Here is a 14,191-nt window from a genome sequence, read left to right as displayed (position 1 = left end):
CTTAGAATGGCCGTTGACAGCAGCTGTTCAATTTGAACCTTCTTTTACTATCTCATAGAGAAACTAACACAATTTTCAGGTTCAAAAAAGTCAACGGAACTTGGGATTCCCAGCCAGTCTCCCATGCTGGTACTTGCCAAGCCTTAAGCTGCATTGCTGCTGCGATCTGACGAGAGCAGGCACATTCAGCTTAGAATGGCCGTTGACAGCAGCTGTTCAGTTTGAACCTTCTTTTACTATCTCATAGAGAAACTAACACAATTTTCAGGTTCAAAAAGGTCAACGGAACTTGGGATTCCCAGCCAGTCTCCCATGCTGGTACTTGCCAAGCCTTAAGCTGCATTGCTGCTGCGATCTGACGAGAGTAGGCACATTCAGCTTAGATTGGCTGTTGACAGCAGCTGTTCAATTTGAACCTTCTTTTACTATCTCATAGAGAAACTAACACAATTTTCAGGTTCAAAAAGGTCAACGGAACTTGGGATTCCCAGCCAGTCTCCCATGCTGGTACTTGCCAAGCATTAAGCTGCATTGATGCTGCGATCTGACGAGAGCAGGCACATTCAGCTTAGAATGGCCGTTGACAGCAGCTGTTCAGTTTGAACCTTCTTTTACTATCTCATAGAGAAACTAACACAATTTTCAGGTTCAAAAATGTCAACGGAACTTGGGATTCCCAGCCAGTCTCCCATGCTGGTACTTGCCAAGCCTTAAGCTGCATTGCTGCTGCGATCTGACGAGAGCAGGCACATTCAGCTTAGAATGGCCGTTGACAGCAGCTGTTCAGTTTGAACCTTCTTTTACTATCTCATAGAGAAACTAACACAATTTTCAGGTTCAAAAAGGTCAACGGAACTTGGGATTCCCAGCCAGTCTCCCATGCTGGTACTTGCCAAGCCTTAAGCTGCTGCGATCTGACGAGAGCAGGCACATTCAGCTTAGAATGGCCGTTGACAGCAGCTGTTCAATTTGAACCTTCTTTTACTATCTCATAGAGAAACTAACACAATTTTCAGGTTCAAAAAGGTCAACGGAACTTGGGATTCCCAGCCAGTCTCCCATGCTGGTACTTGCCAAGTCTTACGCTGCATTGCTGCTGCAATCTGACGAGAGCAGGCACATTCAGCTTAGAATGGCCGTTGACAGCAGCTGGTCAATTTGAACCTTCTTTTACTATCTCATAGAGAAACTAACACAATTTTCAGGTTCAAAAAGGTCAACGGAACTTGGGATTCCCAGCCAGTCTCCCATGCTGGTACTTGCCAAGCCTTAAGCTGCATTGCTGCTGCGATCTCACGAGAGCAGGCACATTCAGCTTAGATTGGCTGTTGACAGCAGCTGTTCAATTTGAACCTTCTTTTACTATCTCATAGAGAAACTAACACAATTTTCAGGTTCAAAAAGGTCAACGGAACTTGGGATTCCCAGCCAGTCTCCCATGCTGGTACTTGCCAAGCCTTAAGCTGCATTGCTGCTGCGATCTGACGAGAGCAGGCACATTCAGCTTAGAATGGCCGTTGACAGCAGCTGTTCAGTTTGAACCTTCTTTTACTATCTCATAGAGAAACTAACACAATTTTCAGGTTCAAAAAGGTCAACGGAACTTGGGATTCCCAGCCAGTCTCCCATGCTGGTACTTGCCAAGCCTTAAGCTGCTGCGATCTGACGAGAGCAGGCACATTCAGCTTAGAATGGCCGTTGACAGCAGCTGTTCAATTTGTACCTTCTTTTACTATCTCATAGAGAAACTAACACAATTTTCAGGTTCAAAAAGGTCAACAAAACTTGGGATTCCCAGCCAGTCTCCCATGCTGGTACTTGCCAAGCCTTAAGCTGCATTGCTGCTGCGATCTGACGAGAGCAGGCACATTCAGCTTAGATCGGCTGTTCACAGCTGCTCTTCAATTTGAACCTTCTTTTACTATCTCATAGAGAAACTAACACAATTTTCAGGTTCAAAAAGGTCAACGGAACTTGGGATTCCCAGCCAGTCTCCCATGCTGGTACTTGCCAAGCCTTAAGCTGCATTGCTGCTGCAATCTGACGAGAGCAGGCACATTCAGCTTAGAATGGCCGTTGACAGCAGCTGTTCAATTTGAACCTTCTTTTACTATCTCATAGAGAAACTAACACAATTTTCAGGTTCAAAAAGGTCAACGGAACTTGGGATTCCCAGCCAGTCTCCCATGCTGGTACTTGCCAAGCCTTAAGCTGCATTGCTGCTGCGATCTGACGAGAGCAGGCACATTCAGCTTAGAATGGCCGTTGACAGCAGTTGTTCAATTTGAACCTTCTTTTACTATCTCATAGAGAAACTAACACAATTTTCAGGTTCAAAAAGGTCAACGGAACTTGGGATTCCCAGCCAGTCTCCCATGCTGGTACTTGCCAAGCCTTAAGCTGCATTGATGCTGCGATCTGACGAGAGCAGGCACATTCAGCTTAGAATGGCCGTTGACAGCAGTTGTTCAGTTTGAACCTTCTTTTACTATCTCATAGAGAAACTAACACAATTTTCAGGTTCAAAAAGGTCAACGGAACTTGGGATTCGCAGCCAGTCTCCCATGCTGGTACTTGCCAAGCCTTAAGCCGCATCGCTGCTGTGATCCGACAAGAGCACGCACATTCAGCTTAGAATGGCCGTTGACAGCAGCTGTTCAATTTGAACCTTCTTTTACTATCTCATAGAGAAACTAACACAATTTTCAGGTTCAAAAAGGTCAACGGAACTTGGGATTCCCAGCCAGTCTCCCATGCTGGTACTTGCCAAGCCTTAAGCTGCATTGCTGCTGCGATCTGACGAGAGCAGGCACATTCAGCTTAGAATGGCCGTTGACAGCAGCTGTTCAATTTGAACCTTCTTTTACTATCTCATAGAGAAACTAACACAATTTTCAGGTTCAAAAAGGTCAACGGAACTTGGGATTCCCAGCCAGTCTCCCATGCTGGTACTTGCCAAGCCTTAAGCTGCATTGCTGCTGCGATCTGACGAGAGCAGGCACATTCAGCTTAGAATGGCCGTTGACAGCAGCTGTTCAATTTGAACCTTCTTTTACTATCTCATAGAGAAACTAACACAATTTTCAGGTTCAAAAAGGTCAACGGAACTTGGGATTCCCAGCCAGTCTCCCATGCTGGTACTTGCCAAGCCTTAAGCTGCATTGCTGCTGCGATCTGACGAGAGCAGGCACATTCAGCTTAGAATGGCCGTTGACAGCAGCTGTTCAATTTGAACCTTCTTTTACCATCTTTGACAGAGAAACTAACAATTTTCAGGTTCAAAAAGGTCAACAGAACTTGGGATTCCCAGCCAGTCTCCCATGCTGGTACTTGCCAAGCCTTAAGCTGCATTGCTGCTGCGATCTGACGAGAGCAGGCACATTCAGCTTAGAATGGCCGTTGACAGCAGCTGCCTAATTTCTACTTTCTTTTACTATCTCATAGAGAAACTAACACAATTTTCAGGTTCAAAAAGGTCAATGAAACTTGGGATTCCCAGCCAGTCTCCCATGCTGGTACTTGCCAAGCCTTAAGCTGCATTGCTGCTGCGATCTGACGAGAGCAGGCACATTCAGCTTAGAATGGCCGTTGACAGCAGCTGTTCAGTTTGAACCTTCTTTTACTATCTCATAGAGAAACTAACACAATTTTCAGGTTCAAAAAGGTCATCGGAACTTGGGATTCCCAGCCAGTCTCCCATGCTGGTACTTGCCAAGCCTTAAGCTGCTGCGATCTGACGAGAGCAGGCACATTCAGCTTAGAATGGCCGTTGACAGCAGCTGTTCAATTTGAACCTTCTTTTACTATCTCATAGAGAAACTAACACAATTTTCAGGTTCAAAAAGGTCAACAGAACTTGGAATTCCCAGCCAGTCTCCCATGCTGGTACTTGCCAAGCCTTAAGCTGCATTGCTGCTGCGATCTGACGAGAGCAGGCACATTCAGCTTAGATTGGCTGTTGACAGCAGCTGTTCAATTTGAACCTTCTTTTACTATCTCATAGAGAAACTAACACAATTTTCAGGTTCAAAAAGGTCAACGGAACTTGGGATTCCCAGCCAGTCTCCCATGCTGGTACTTGCCAAGCCTTAAGCTGCATTGCTGCTGCAATCTGACGAGAGCAGGCACATTCAGCTTAGAATGGCCGTTGACAGCAGCTGTTCAATTTGAACCTTCTTTTACTATCTCATAGAGAAACTAACACAATTTTCAGGTTCAAAAAGGTCAACGGAACTTGGGATTCCCAGCCAGTCTCCCATGCTGGTACTTGCCAAGCCTTAAGCTGCATTGCTGCTGCGATCTGACGAGAGCAGGCACATTCAGCTTAGAATGGCCGTTGACAGCAGCTGTTCAATTTGAACCTTCTTTTACTATCTCATAGAGAAACTAACACAATTTTCAGGTTCAAAAAGGTCAACGGAACTTGGGATTCCCAGCCAGTCTCCCATGCTGGTACTTGCCAAGCCTTAAGCTGCATTGATGCTGCGATCTGACGAGAGCAGGCACATTCAGCTTAGAATGGCCGTTGACAGCAGCTGTTCAGTTTGAACCTTCTTTTACTATCTCATAGAGAAACTAACACAATTTTCAGGTTCAAAAAGGTCAACGGAACTTGGGATTCGCAGCCAGTCTCCCATGCTGGTACTTGCCAAGCCTTAAGCCGCATCGCTGCTGTGATCCGACAAGAGCACGCACATTCAGCTTAGAATGGCCGTTGACAGCAGCTGTTCAATTTGAACCTTCTTTTACTATCTCATAGAGAAACTAACACAATTTTCAGGTTCAAAAAGGTCAACGGAACTTGGGATTCCCAGCCAGTCTCCCATGCTGGTACTTGCCAAGCCTTAAGCTGCATTGCTGCTGCGATCTGACGAGAGCAGGCACATTCAGCTTAGAATGGCCGTTGACAGCAGCTGTTCAATTTGAACCTTCTTTTACTATCTCATAGAGAAACTAACACAATTTTCAGGTTCAAAAAGGTCAACGGAACTTGGGATTCCCAGCCAGTCTCCCATGCTGGTACTTGCCAAGCCTTAAGCTGCATTGCTGCTGCGATCTGACGAGAGCAGGCACATTCAGCTTAGAATGGCCATTGACAGCAGCTGTTCAATTTGAACCTTCTTTTACTATCTCATAGAGAAACTAACACAATTATCAGGTTCAAAAAGGTCAACGGAACTTGGGATTCCCAGCCAGTCTCCCATGCTGGTACTTGCCAAGCCTTAAGCTGCATTGCTGCTGCCATCTGACGAGAGCAGGCACATTCAGCTTAGAATGGCCGTTGACAGCAGCTGTTCAATTTGAACCTTCTTTTATCATCTTTGACAGAGAAACTAACAATTTTCAGGTTCAAAAAGGTCAACAGAACTTGGGATTCCCAGCCAGTCTCCCATGCTGGTACTTGCCAAGCCTTAAGCTGCATTGCTGCTGCGATCTGACGAGAGCAGGCACATTCAGCTTAGAATGGCCGTTGACAGCAGCTGTTCAGTTTGAACCTTCTTTTACTATCTCATAGAGAAACTAACACAATTTTCAGGTTCAAAAAGGTCAACGGAACTTGGGATTCCCAGCCAGTCTCCCATGCTGGTACTTGCCAAGCCTTAAGCTGCTGCGATCTGACGAGAGCAGGCACATTCAGCTTAGAATGGCCGTTGACAGCAGCTGTTCAATTTGAACCTTCTTTTACTATCTCATAGAGAAACTAACACAATTTTCAGGTTCAAAAAGTTCAACAGAACTTGGGATTCCCAGCCAGTCTCCCATGCTGGTACTTGCCAAGCCTTAAGCTGCATTGCTGCTGCGATCTGACGAGAGCAGGCACATTCAGCTTAGATTGGCTGTTGACAGCAGCTGTTCAATTTGAACCTTCTTTTACTATCTCATAGAGAAACTAACACAATTTTCAGGTTCAAAAAGTTCAACAGAACTTGGGATTCCCAGCCAGTCTCCCATGCTGGTACTTGCCAAGCCTTAAGCTGCATTGCTGCTGCGATCTGACGAGAGCAGGCACATTCAGCTTAGATTGGCTGTTGACAGCAGCTGTTCAATTTGAACCTTCTTTTACTATCTCATAGAGAAACTAACACAATTTTCAGGTTCAAAAAGGTCAACGGAACTTGGGATTCCCAGCCAGTCTCCCATGCTGGTACTTGCCAAGCCTTAAGCTGCATTGATGCTGCGATCTGACGAGAGCAGGCACATTCAGCTTAGAATGGCCGTTAACAGCAGCTGTTCAGTTTGAACCTTCTTTTACTATCTCATAGAGAAACTAACACAATTTTCAGGTTCAAAAAGGTCAACGGAACTTGGGATTCGCAGCCAGTCTCCCATGCTGGTACTTTCCAAGCCTTAAGCCGCATCGCTGCTGTGATCCGACAAGGGCACGCACATTCAGCTTAGAATGGCCGTTGACAGCAGCTGTTCAATTTGAACCTTCTTTTACTATCTCATAGAGAAACTAACACAATTTTCAGGTTCAAAAAGGTCAACGGAACTTGGGATTCCCAGCCAATCTCCCATGCTGGTACTTGCCAAGCCTTAAGCTGCATTGCTGCTGCGATCTGACGAGAGCAGGCACATTCAGCTTAGAATGGCCGTTGACAGCAGCTGTTCAATTTGAACCTTCTTTTACTATCTCATAGAGAAACTAACACAATTTTCAGGTTCAAAAAGGTCAACGGAACTTGGGATTCCCAGCCAGTCTCCCATGCTGGTACTTGCCAAGCCTTAAGCTGCATTGCTGCTGCGATCTGACGAGAGCAGGCACATTCAGCTTAGAATGGCCATTGACAGCAGCTGTTCAATTTGAACCTTCTTTTACTATCTCATAGAGAAACTAACACAATTTTCAGGTTCAAAAAGGTCAACGGAACTTGGGATTCCCAGCCAGTCTCCCATGCTGGTACTTGCCAAGCCTTAAGCTGCATTGCTGCTGCCATCTGACGAGAGCAGGCACATTCAGCTTAGAATGGCCGTTGACAGCAGCTGTTCAATTTGAACCTTCTTTTACCATCTTTGACAGAGAAACTAACAATTTTCAGGTTCAAAAAGGTCAACAGAACTTGGGATTCCCAGCCAGTCTCCCATGCTGGTACTTGCCAAGCCTTAAGCTGCATTGCTGCTGCGATCTGACGAGAGCAGGCACATTCAGCTTAGAATGGCCGTTGACAGCAGCTGTTCAGTTTGAACCTTCTTTTACTATCTCATAGAGAAACTAACACAATTTTCAGGTTCAAAAAGGTCAACGGAACTTGGGATTCCCAGCCAGTCTCCCATGCTGGTACTTGCCAAGCCTTAAGCTGCTGCGATCTGACGAGAGCAGGCACATTCAGCTTAGAATGGCCGTTGACAGCAGCTGTTCAATTTGAACCTTCTTTTACTATCTCATAGAGAAACTAACACAATTTTCAGGTTCAAAAAGTTCAACAGAACTTGGGATTCCCAGCCAGTCTCCCATGCTGGTACTTGCCAAGCCTTAAGCTGCATTGCTGCTGCGATCTGACGAGAGCAGGCACATTCAGCTTAGATTGGCTGTTGACAGCAGCTGTTCAATTTGAACCTTCTTTTACTATCTCATAGAGAAACTAACACAATTTTCAGGTTCAAAAAGGTCAACGGAACTTGGGATTCCCAGCCAGTCTCCTATGCTGGTACTTGCCAAGCCTTAAGCTGCATTGCTGCTGCGATCTGACGAGAGCAGGCACATTCAGCTTAGAATGGCCGTTGACAGCAGCTGTTCAATTTGAACCTTCTTTTACTATCTCATAGAGAAACTAACACAATTTTCAGGTTCAAAAAGGTCAACGGAACTTGGGATTCCCAGCCAGTCTCCCATGCTGGTACTTGCCAAGCCTTAAGCTGCATTGCTGCTGCCATCTGACGAGAGCAGGCACATTCAGCTTAGAATGGCCGTTGACAGCAGCTGTTCAATTTGAACCTTCTTTTACCATCTTTGACAGAGAAACTAACAATTTTCAGGTTCAAAAAGGTCAACAGAACTTGGGATTCCCAGCCAGTCTCCCATGCTGGTACTTGCCAAGCCTTAAGCTGCATTGCTGCTGCGATCTGACGAGAGCAGGCACATTCAGCTTAGAATGGCCGTTGACAGCAGCTGCCTAATTTCTACTTTCTTTTACTATCTCATAGAGAAACTAACACAATCTTCAGGTTCAAAAAGGTCAACGAAACTTGGGATTCCCAGCCAGTCTCCCATGCTGGTACTTGCCAAGCCTTAAGCTGCATTGCTGCTGCGATCTGACGAGAGCAGGCACATTCAGCTTAGAATGGCCGTTGACAGCAGCTGTTCAGTTTGAACCTTCTTTTACTATCTCATAGAGAAACTAACACAATTTTCAGGTTCAAAAAGGTCAACGGAACTTGGGATTCCCAGCCAGTCTCCCATGCTGGTACTTGCCAAGCCTTAAGCTGCTGCGATCTGACGAGAGCAGGCACATTCAGCTTAGAATGGCCGTTGACAGCAGCTGTTCAATTTGAACCTTCTTTTACTATCTCATAGAGAAACTAACACAATTTTCAGGTTCAAAAAGGTCAACGGAACTTGGGATTCCCAGCTAGTCTCCCATGCTGGTACTTGCCAAGCCTTAAGCTGCATTGCTGCTGCGATCTGACGAGAGCAGGCACATTCAGCTTAGAATGGCCGTTGACAGCAGCTGTTTAGTTTGAACCTTCTTTTACTATCTCATAGAGAAACTAACACAATTTTCAGGTTCAAAAAGGTCAACGGAACTTGGAATTCGCAGCCAGTCTCCCATGCTGGTACTTGCCAAGCCTTAATCCGCATCGCTGCTGTGATCCGACAAGAGCACGCACATTCAGCTTAGAATGGCCGTTGACAGCAGCTGTTCAATTTGAACCTTCTTTTACTATCTCATAGAGAAACTAACACAATTTTCAGGTTCAAAAAGGTCAACAGAACTTGGGATTCCCAGCCAGTCTCCCATGCTGGTACTTGCCAAGCCTTAAGCTGCTGCGATCTGACGAGAGCAGGCACATTCAGCTTAGAATGGCCGTTGACAGCAGCTGTTCAATTTGAACCTTCTTTTACTATCTCATAGAGAAAATAACACAATTTTCAGGTTCAAAAAGGTCAACAGAACTTGGGATTCCCAGCCAGTCTCCCATGCTGGTACTTGCCAAGCCTTAAGCTGCATTGCTGCTGCGATCTGACGAGAGCAGGCACATTCAGCTAAGAATGGCTGTTGACAGCAGCAGTTCAATTTGAACCTTCTTTTACTATCTCATAGAGAAACTAACACAATTTTCAGGTTCAAAAAGGTCAACGGAACTTGGGATTCCCAGCCAGTCTCCCATGCTGGTACTTGCCAAGCCTTAAGCTGCATTGATGCTGCGATCTGACGAGAGCAGGCACATTCAGCTTAGAATGGCCGTTGACAGCAGCTGTTCAGTTTGAACCTTCTTTTACTATCTCATAGAGAAACTAACACAATTTTCAGGTTCAAAAAGGTCAACGGAACTTGGGATTCCCAGCCAGTCTCCCATTCTGGTACTTGCCAAGCCTTAAGCTGCATTGCTGCTGCGATCTGACGAGAGCAGGCACATTCAGCTTAGAATGGCCGTTGACAGCAGCTGTTCAATTTGAACCTTCTTTTACTATCTCATAGAGAAACTAACACAATTTTCAGGTTCAAAAAGGTCAACAGAACTTGGGATTCCCAGCTAGTCTCCCATGCTGGTACTTGCCAAGCCTTAAGCTGCATTGCTGCTGCGATCTGACGAGAGCAGGCACATTCAGCTTAGAATGGCCGTTGACAGCAGCTGTTCAATTTGAACCTTCTTTTACTATCTCATTGAGAAACTAACACAATTTTCAGGTTCAAAAAGGTCAACGGAACTTGGGATTCCCAGCCAGTCTCCCATGCTGGTACTTGCCAAGCCTTAAGCTGCATTGCTGCTGCGATCTGACGAGAGCAGGCACATTCAGCTTAGAATGGCCGTTGACAGCAGCTGTTCAGTTTGAACCTTCTTTTACTATCTCATAGAGAAACTAACACAATTTTCAGGTTCAAAAAGGTCAACAGAACTTGGGATTCCCAGCCAGTCTCCCATGCTGGTACTTGCCAAGCCTTAAGCTGCATTGCTGCTGCGATCTGACGAGAGCAGGCACATTCAGCTTAGAATGGCCATTGACAGCAGCTGTTCAATTTGAACCTTCTTTTACCATCTTTGACAGAGAAACTAACAATTTTCAGGTTCAAAAAGGTCAACAGAACTTGGGATTCCCAGCCAGTCTCCCATGCTGGTACTTGCCAAGCCTTAAGCTGCATTGCTGCTGCGATCTGACGAGAGCAGGCACATTCAGCTTAGAATGGCTGTTGACAGCAGCTGTTCAATTTGAACCTTCTTTTACTATCTCATAGAGAAACTAACACAATTTTCAGGTTCAAAAAGGACAACGGAACTTGGGATTCCCAGCCAGTCTCCCATGCTGGTACTTGCCAAGCCTTAAGCTGCATTGATGCTGCGATCTGACGAGAGCAGGCACATTCAGCTTAGAATGGCCGTTGACAGCAGCTGTTCAATTTGAACCTTCTTTTACTATCTCATAGAGAAACTAACACAATTTTCAGGTTCAAAAAGGTCAACGGAACTTGGGATTCCCAGCCAGTCTCCCATGCTGGTACTTGCCAAGTCTTACGCTGCATTGCTGCTGCAATCTGACGAGAGCAGGCACATTCAGCTTAGAATGGCCGTTGACAGCAGCTGGTCAATTTGAACCTTCTTTTACTATCTCATAGAGAAACTAACACAATTTTCAGGTTCAAAAAGGTCATCGGAACTTGGGATTCCCAGCCAGTCTCCCATGCTGGTACTTGCCAAGCCTTAAGCTGCATTGCTGCTGCGATCTCACGAGAGCAGGCACATTCAGCTTAGATTGGCTGTTGACAGCAGCTGTTCAATTTGAACCTTCTTTTACTATCTCATAGAGAAACTAACACAATTTTCAGGTTCAAAAAGGTCAACAGAACTTGGGATTCCCAGCCAGTCTCCCATGCTGGTACTTGCCAAGCCTTAAGCTGCATTGCTGCTGCGATCTGACGAGAGCAGGCACATTCAGCTTAGAATGGCCATTGACAGCAGCTGTTCAATTTGAACCTTCTTTTACCATCTTTGACAGAGAAACTAACAATTTTCAGGTTCAAAAAGGTCAACAGAACTTGGGATTCCCAGCCAGTCTCCCATGCTGGTACTTGCCAAGCCTTAAGCTGCATTGCTGCTGCGATCTGACGAGAGCAGGCACATTCAGCTTAGAATGGCTGTTGACAGCAGCTGTTCAATTTGAACCTTCTTTTACTATCTCATAGAGAAACTAACACAATTTTCAGGTTCAAAAAGGACAACGGAACTTGGGATTCCCAGCCAGTCTCCCATGCTGGTACTTGCCAAGCCTTAAGCTGCATTGATGCTGCGATCTGACGAGAGCAGGCACATTCAGCTTAGAATGGCCGTTGACAGCAGCTGTTCAATTTGAACCTTCTTTTACTATCTCATAGAGAAACTAACACAATTTTCAGGTTCAAAAAGGTCAACGGAACTTGGGATTCCCAGCCAGTCTCCCATGCTGGTACTTGCCAAGTCTTACGCTGCATTGCTGCTGCAATCTGACGAGAGCAGGCACATTCAGCTTAGAATGGCCGTTGACAGCAGCTGGTCAATTTGAACCTTCTTTTACTATCTCATAGAGAAACTAACACAATTTTCAGGTTCAAAAAGGTCATCGGAACTTGGGATTCCCAGCCAGTCTCCCATGCTGGTACTTGCCAAGCCTTAAGCTGCATTGCTGCTGCGATCTCACGAGAGCAGGCACATTCAGCTTAGATTGGCTGTTGACAGCAGCTGTTCAATTTGAACCTTCTTTTACTATCTCATAGAGAAACTAACACAATTTTCAGGTTCAAAAAGGTCAACGGAACTTGGGATTCCCAGCCAGTCTCCCATGCTGGTACTTGCCAAGCCTTAAGCTGCATTGCTGCTGCATTCTGACGAGAGCAGGCACATTCAGCTTAGAATGGCCGTTGACAGCAGCTGTTCAATTTGAACCTTCTTTTACTATCTCATAGAGAAACTAACACAATTTTCAGGTTCAAAAAGGTCAACGGAACTTGGGATTCCCAGCCAGTCTCCCATGCTGGTACTTGCCAAGCCTTAAGCTGCATTGCTGCTGCCATCTGACGAGAGCAGGCACATTCAGCTTAGAATGGCCGTTGACAGCAGCTGTTCAGTTTGAACCTTCTTTTACTATCTCATAGAGAAACTAACACAATTTTCAGGTTCAAAAAGGTCAACGGAACTTGGGATTCCCAGCCAGTCTCCCATGCTGGTACTTGCCAAGCCTTAAGCTGCTGCGATCTGACGAGAGCAGGCACATTCAGCTTAGAATGGCCGTTGACAGCAGCTGTTCAATTTGTACCTTCTTTTACTATCTCATAGAGAAACTAACACAATTTTCAGGTTCAAAAAGGTCAACAAAACTTGGGATTCCCAGCCAGTCTCCCATGCTGGTACTTGCCAAGCCTTAAGCTGCATTGCTGCTGCGATCTGACGAGAGCAGGCACATTCAGCTTAGATCGGCTGTTCACAGCTGCTCTTCAATTTGAACCTTCTTTTACTATCTCATAGAGAAACTAACACAATTTTCAGGTTCAAAAAGGTCAACGGAACTTGGGATTCCCAGCCAGTCTCCCATGCTGGTACTTGCCAAGCCTTAAGCTGCATTGCTGCTGCAATCTGACGAGAGCAGGCACATTCAGCTTAGAATGGCCGTTGACAGCAGCTGTTCAATTTGAACCTTCTTTTACTATCTCATAGAGAAACTAACACAATTTTCAGGTTCAAAAAGGTCAACGGAACTTGGGATTCCCAGCCAGTCTCCCATGCTGGTACTTGCCAAGCCTTAAGCTGCATTGCTGCTGCGATCTGACGAGAGCAGGCACATTCAGCTTAGAATGGCCGTTGACAGCAGCTGTTCAATTTGAACCTTCTTTTACTATCTCATAGAGAAACTAACACAATTTTCAGGTTCAAAAAGGTCAACGGAACTTGGGATTCCCAGCCAGTCTCCCATGCTGGTACTTGCCAAGCCTTAAGCTGCATTGATGCTGCGATCTGACGAGAGCAGGCACATTCAGCTTAGAATGGCCGTTGACAGCAGTTGTTCAGTTTGAACCTTCTTTTACTATCTCATAGAGAAACTAACACAATTTTCAGGTTCAAAAAGGTCAACGGAACTTGGGATTCGCAGCCAGTCTCCCATGCTGGTACTTGCCAAGCCTTAAGCCGCATCGCTGCTGTGATCCGACAAGAGCACGCACATTCAGCTTAGAATGGCCGTTGACAGCAGCTGTTCAATTTGAACCTTCTTTTACTATCTCATAGAGAAACTAACACAATTTTCAGGTTCAAAAAGGTCAACGGAACTTGGGATTCCCAGCCAGTCTCCCATGCTGGTACTTGCCAAGCCTTAAGCTGCATTGCTGCTGCGATCTGACGAGAGCAGGCACATTCAGCTTAGAATGGCCGTTGACAGCAGCTGTTCAATTTGAACCTTCTTTTACTATCTCATAGAGAAACTAACACAATTTTCAGGTTCAAAAAGGTCAACGGAACTTGGGATTCCCAGCCAGTCTCCCATGCTGGTACTTGCCAAGCCTTAAGCTGCATTGCTGCTGCGATCTGACGAGAGCAGGCACATTCAGCTTAGAATGGCCGTTGACAGCAGCTGTTCAATTTGAACCTTCTTTTACTATCTCATAGAGAAACTAACACAATTTTCAGGTTCAAAAAGGTCAACGGAACTTGGGATTCCCAGCCAGTCTCCCATGCTGGTACTTGCCAAGCCTTAAGCTGCATTGCTGCTGCGATCTGACGAGAGCAGGCACATTCAGCTTAGAATGGCCGTTGACAGCAGCTCTTCAATTTGAACCTTCTTTTACCATCTTTGACAGAGAAACTAACAATTTTCAGGTTCAAAAAGGTCAACAGAACTTGGGATTCCCAGCCAGTCTCCCATGCTGGTACTTGCCAAGCCTTAAGCTGCATTGCTGCTGCGATCTGACGAGAGCAGGCACATTCAGCTTAGAATGGCCGTTGACAGCAGCTGCCTAATTTCTACTTTCTTTTACTATCTCATAGAGAAACTAACACAATTTTCAGG

The 14,191-nt window shown here is 45.7% G+C and overlaps 1 pseudogene; it reads right to left on the bottom strand.

The window, feature by feature from the left end:
* Positions 1–7,609: 7,609 nt before the first annotated feature.
* On the bottom strand, positions 7,610–7,727 carry LOC140098712 (5S ribosomal RNA; annotated as a pseudogene).
* Positions 7,728–14,191: the final 6,464 nt, after the last annotated feature.

This window comes from Engystomops pustulosus, chromosome 9 (assembly GCF_040894005.1).
Source record: "Engystomops pustulosus chromosome 9, aEngPut4.maternal, whole genome shotgun sequence".
In the NCBI taxonomy this organism is placed as follows: Eukaryota; Metazoa; Chordata; class Amphibia; order Anura; family Leptodactylidae; genus Engystomops; species Engystomops pustulosus.
This window is presented reverse-complemented; position numbering and strand designations above follow the sequence as displayed.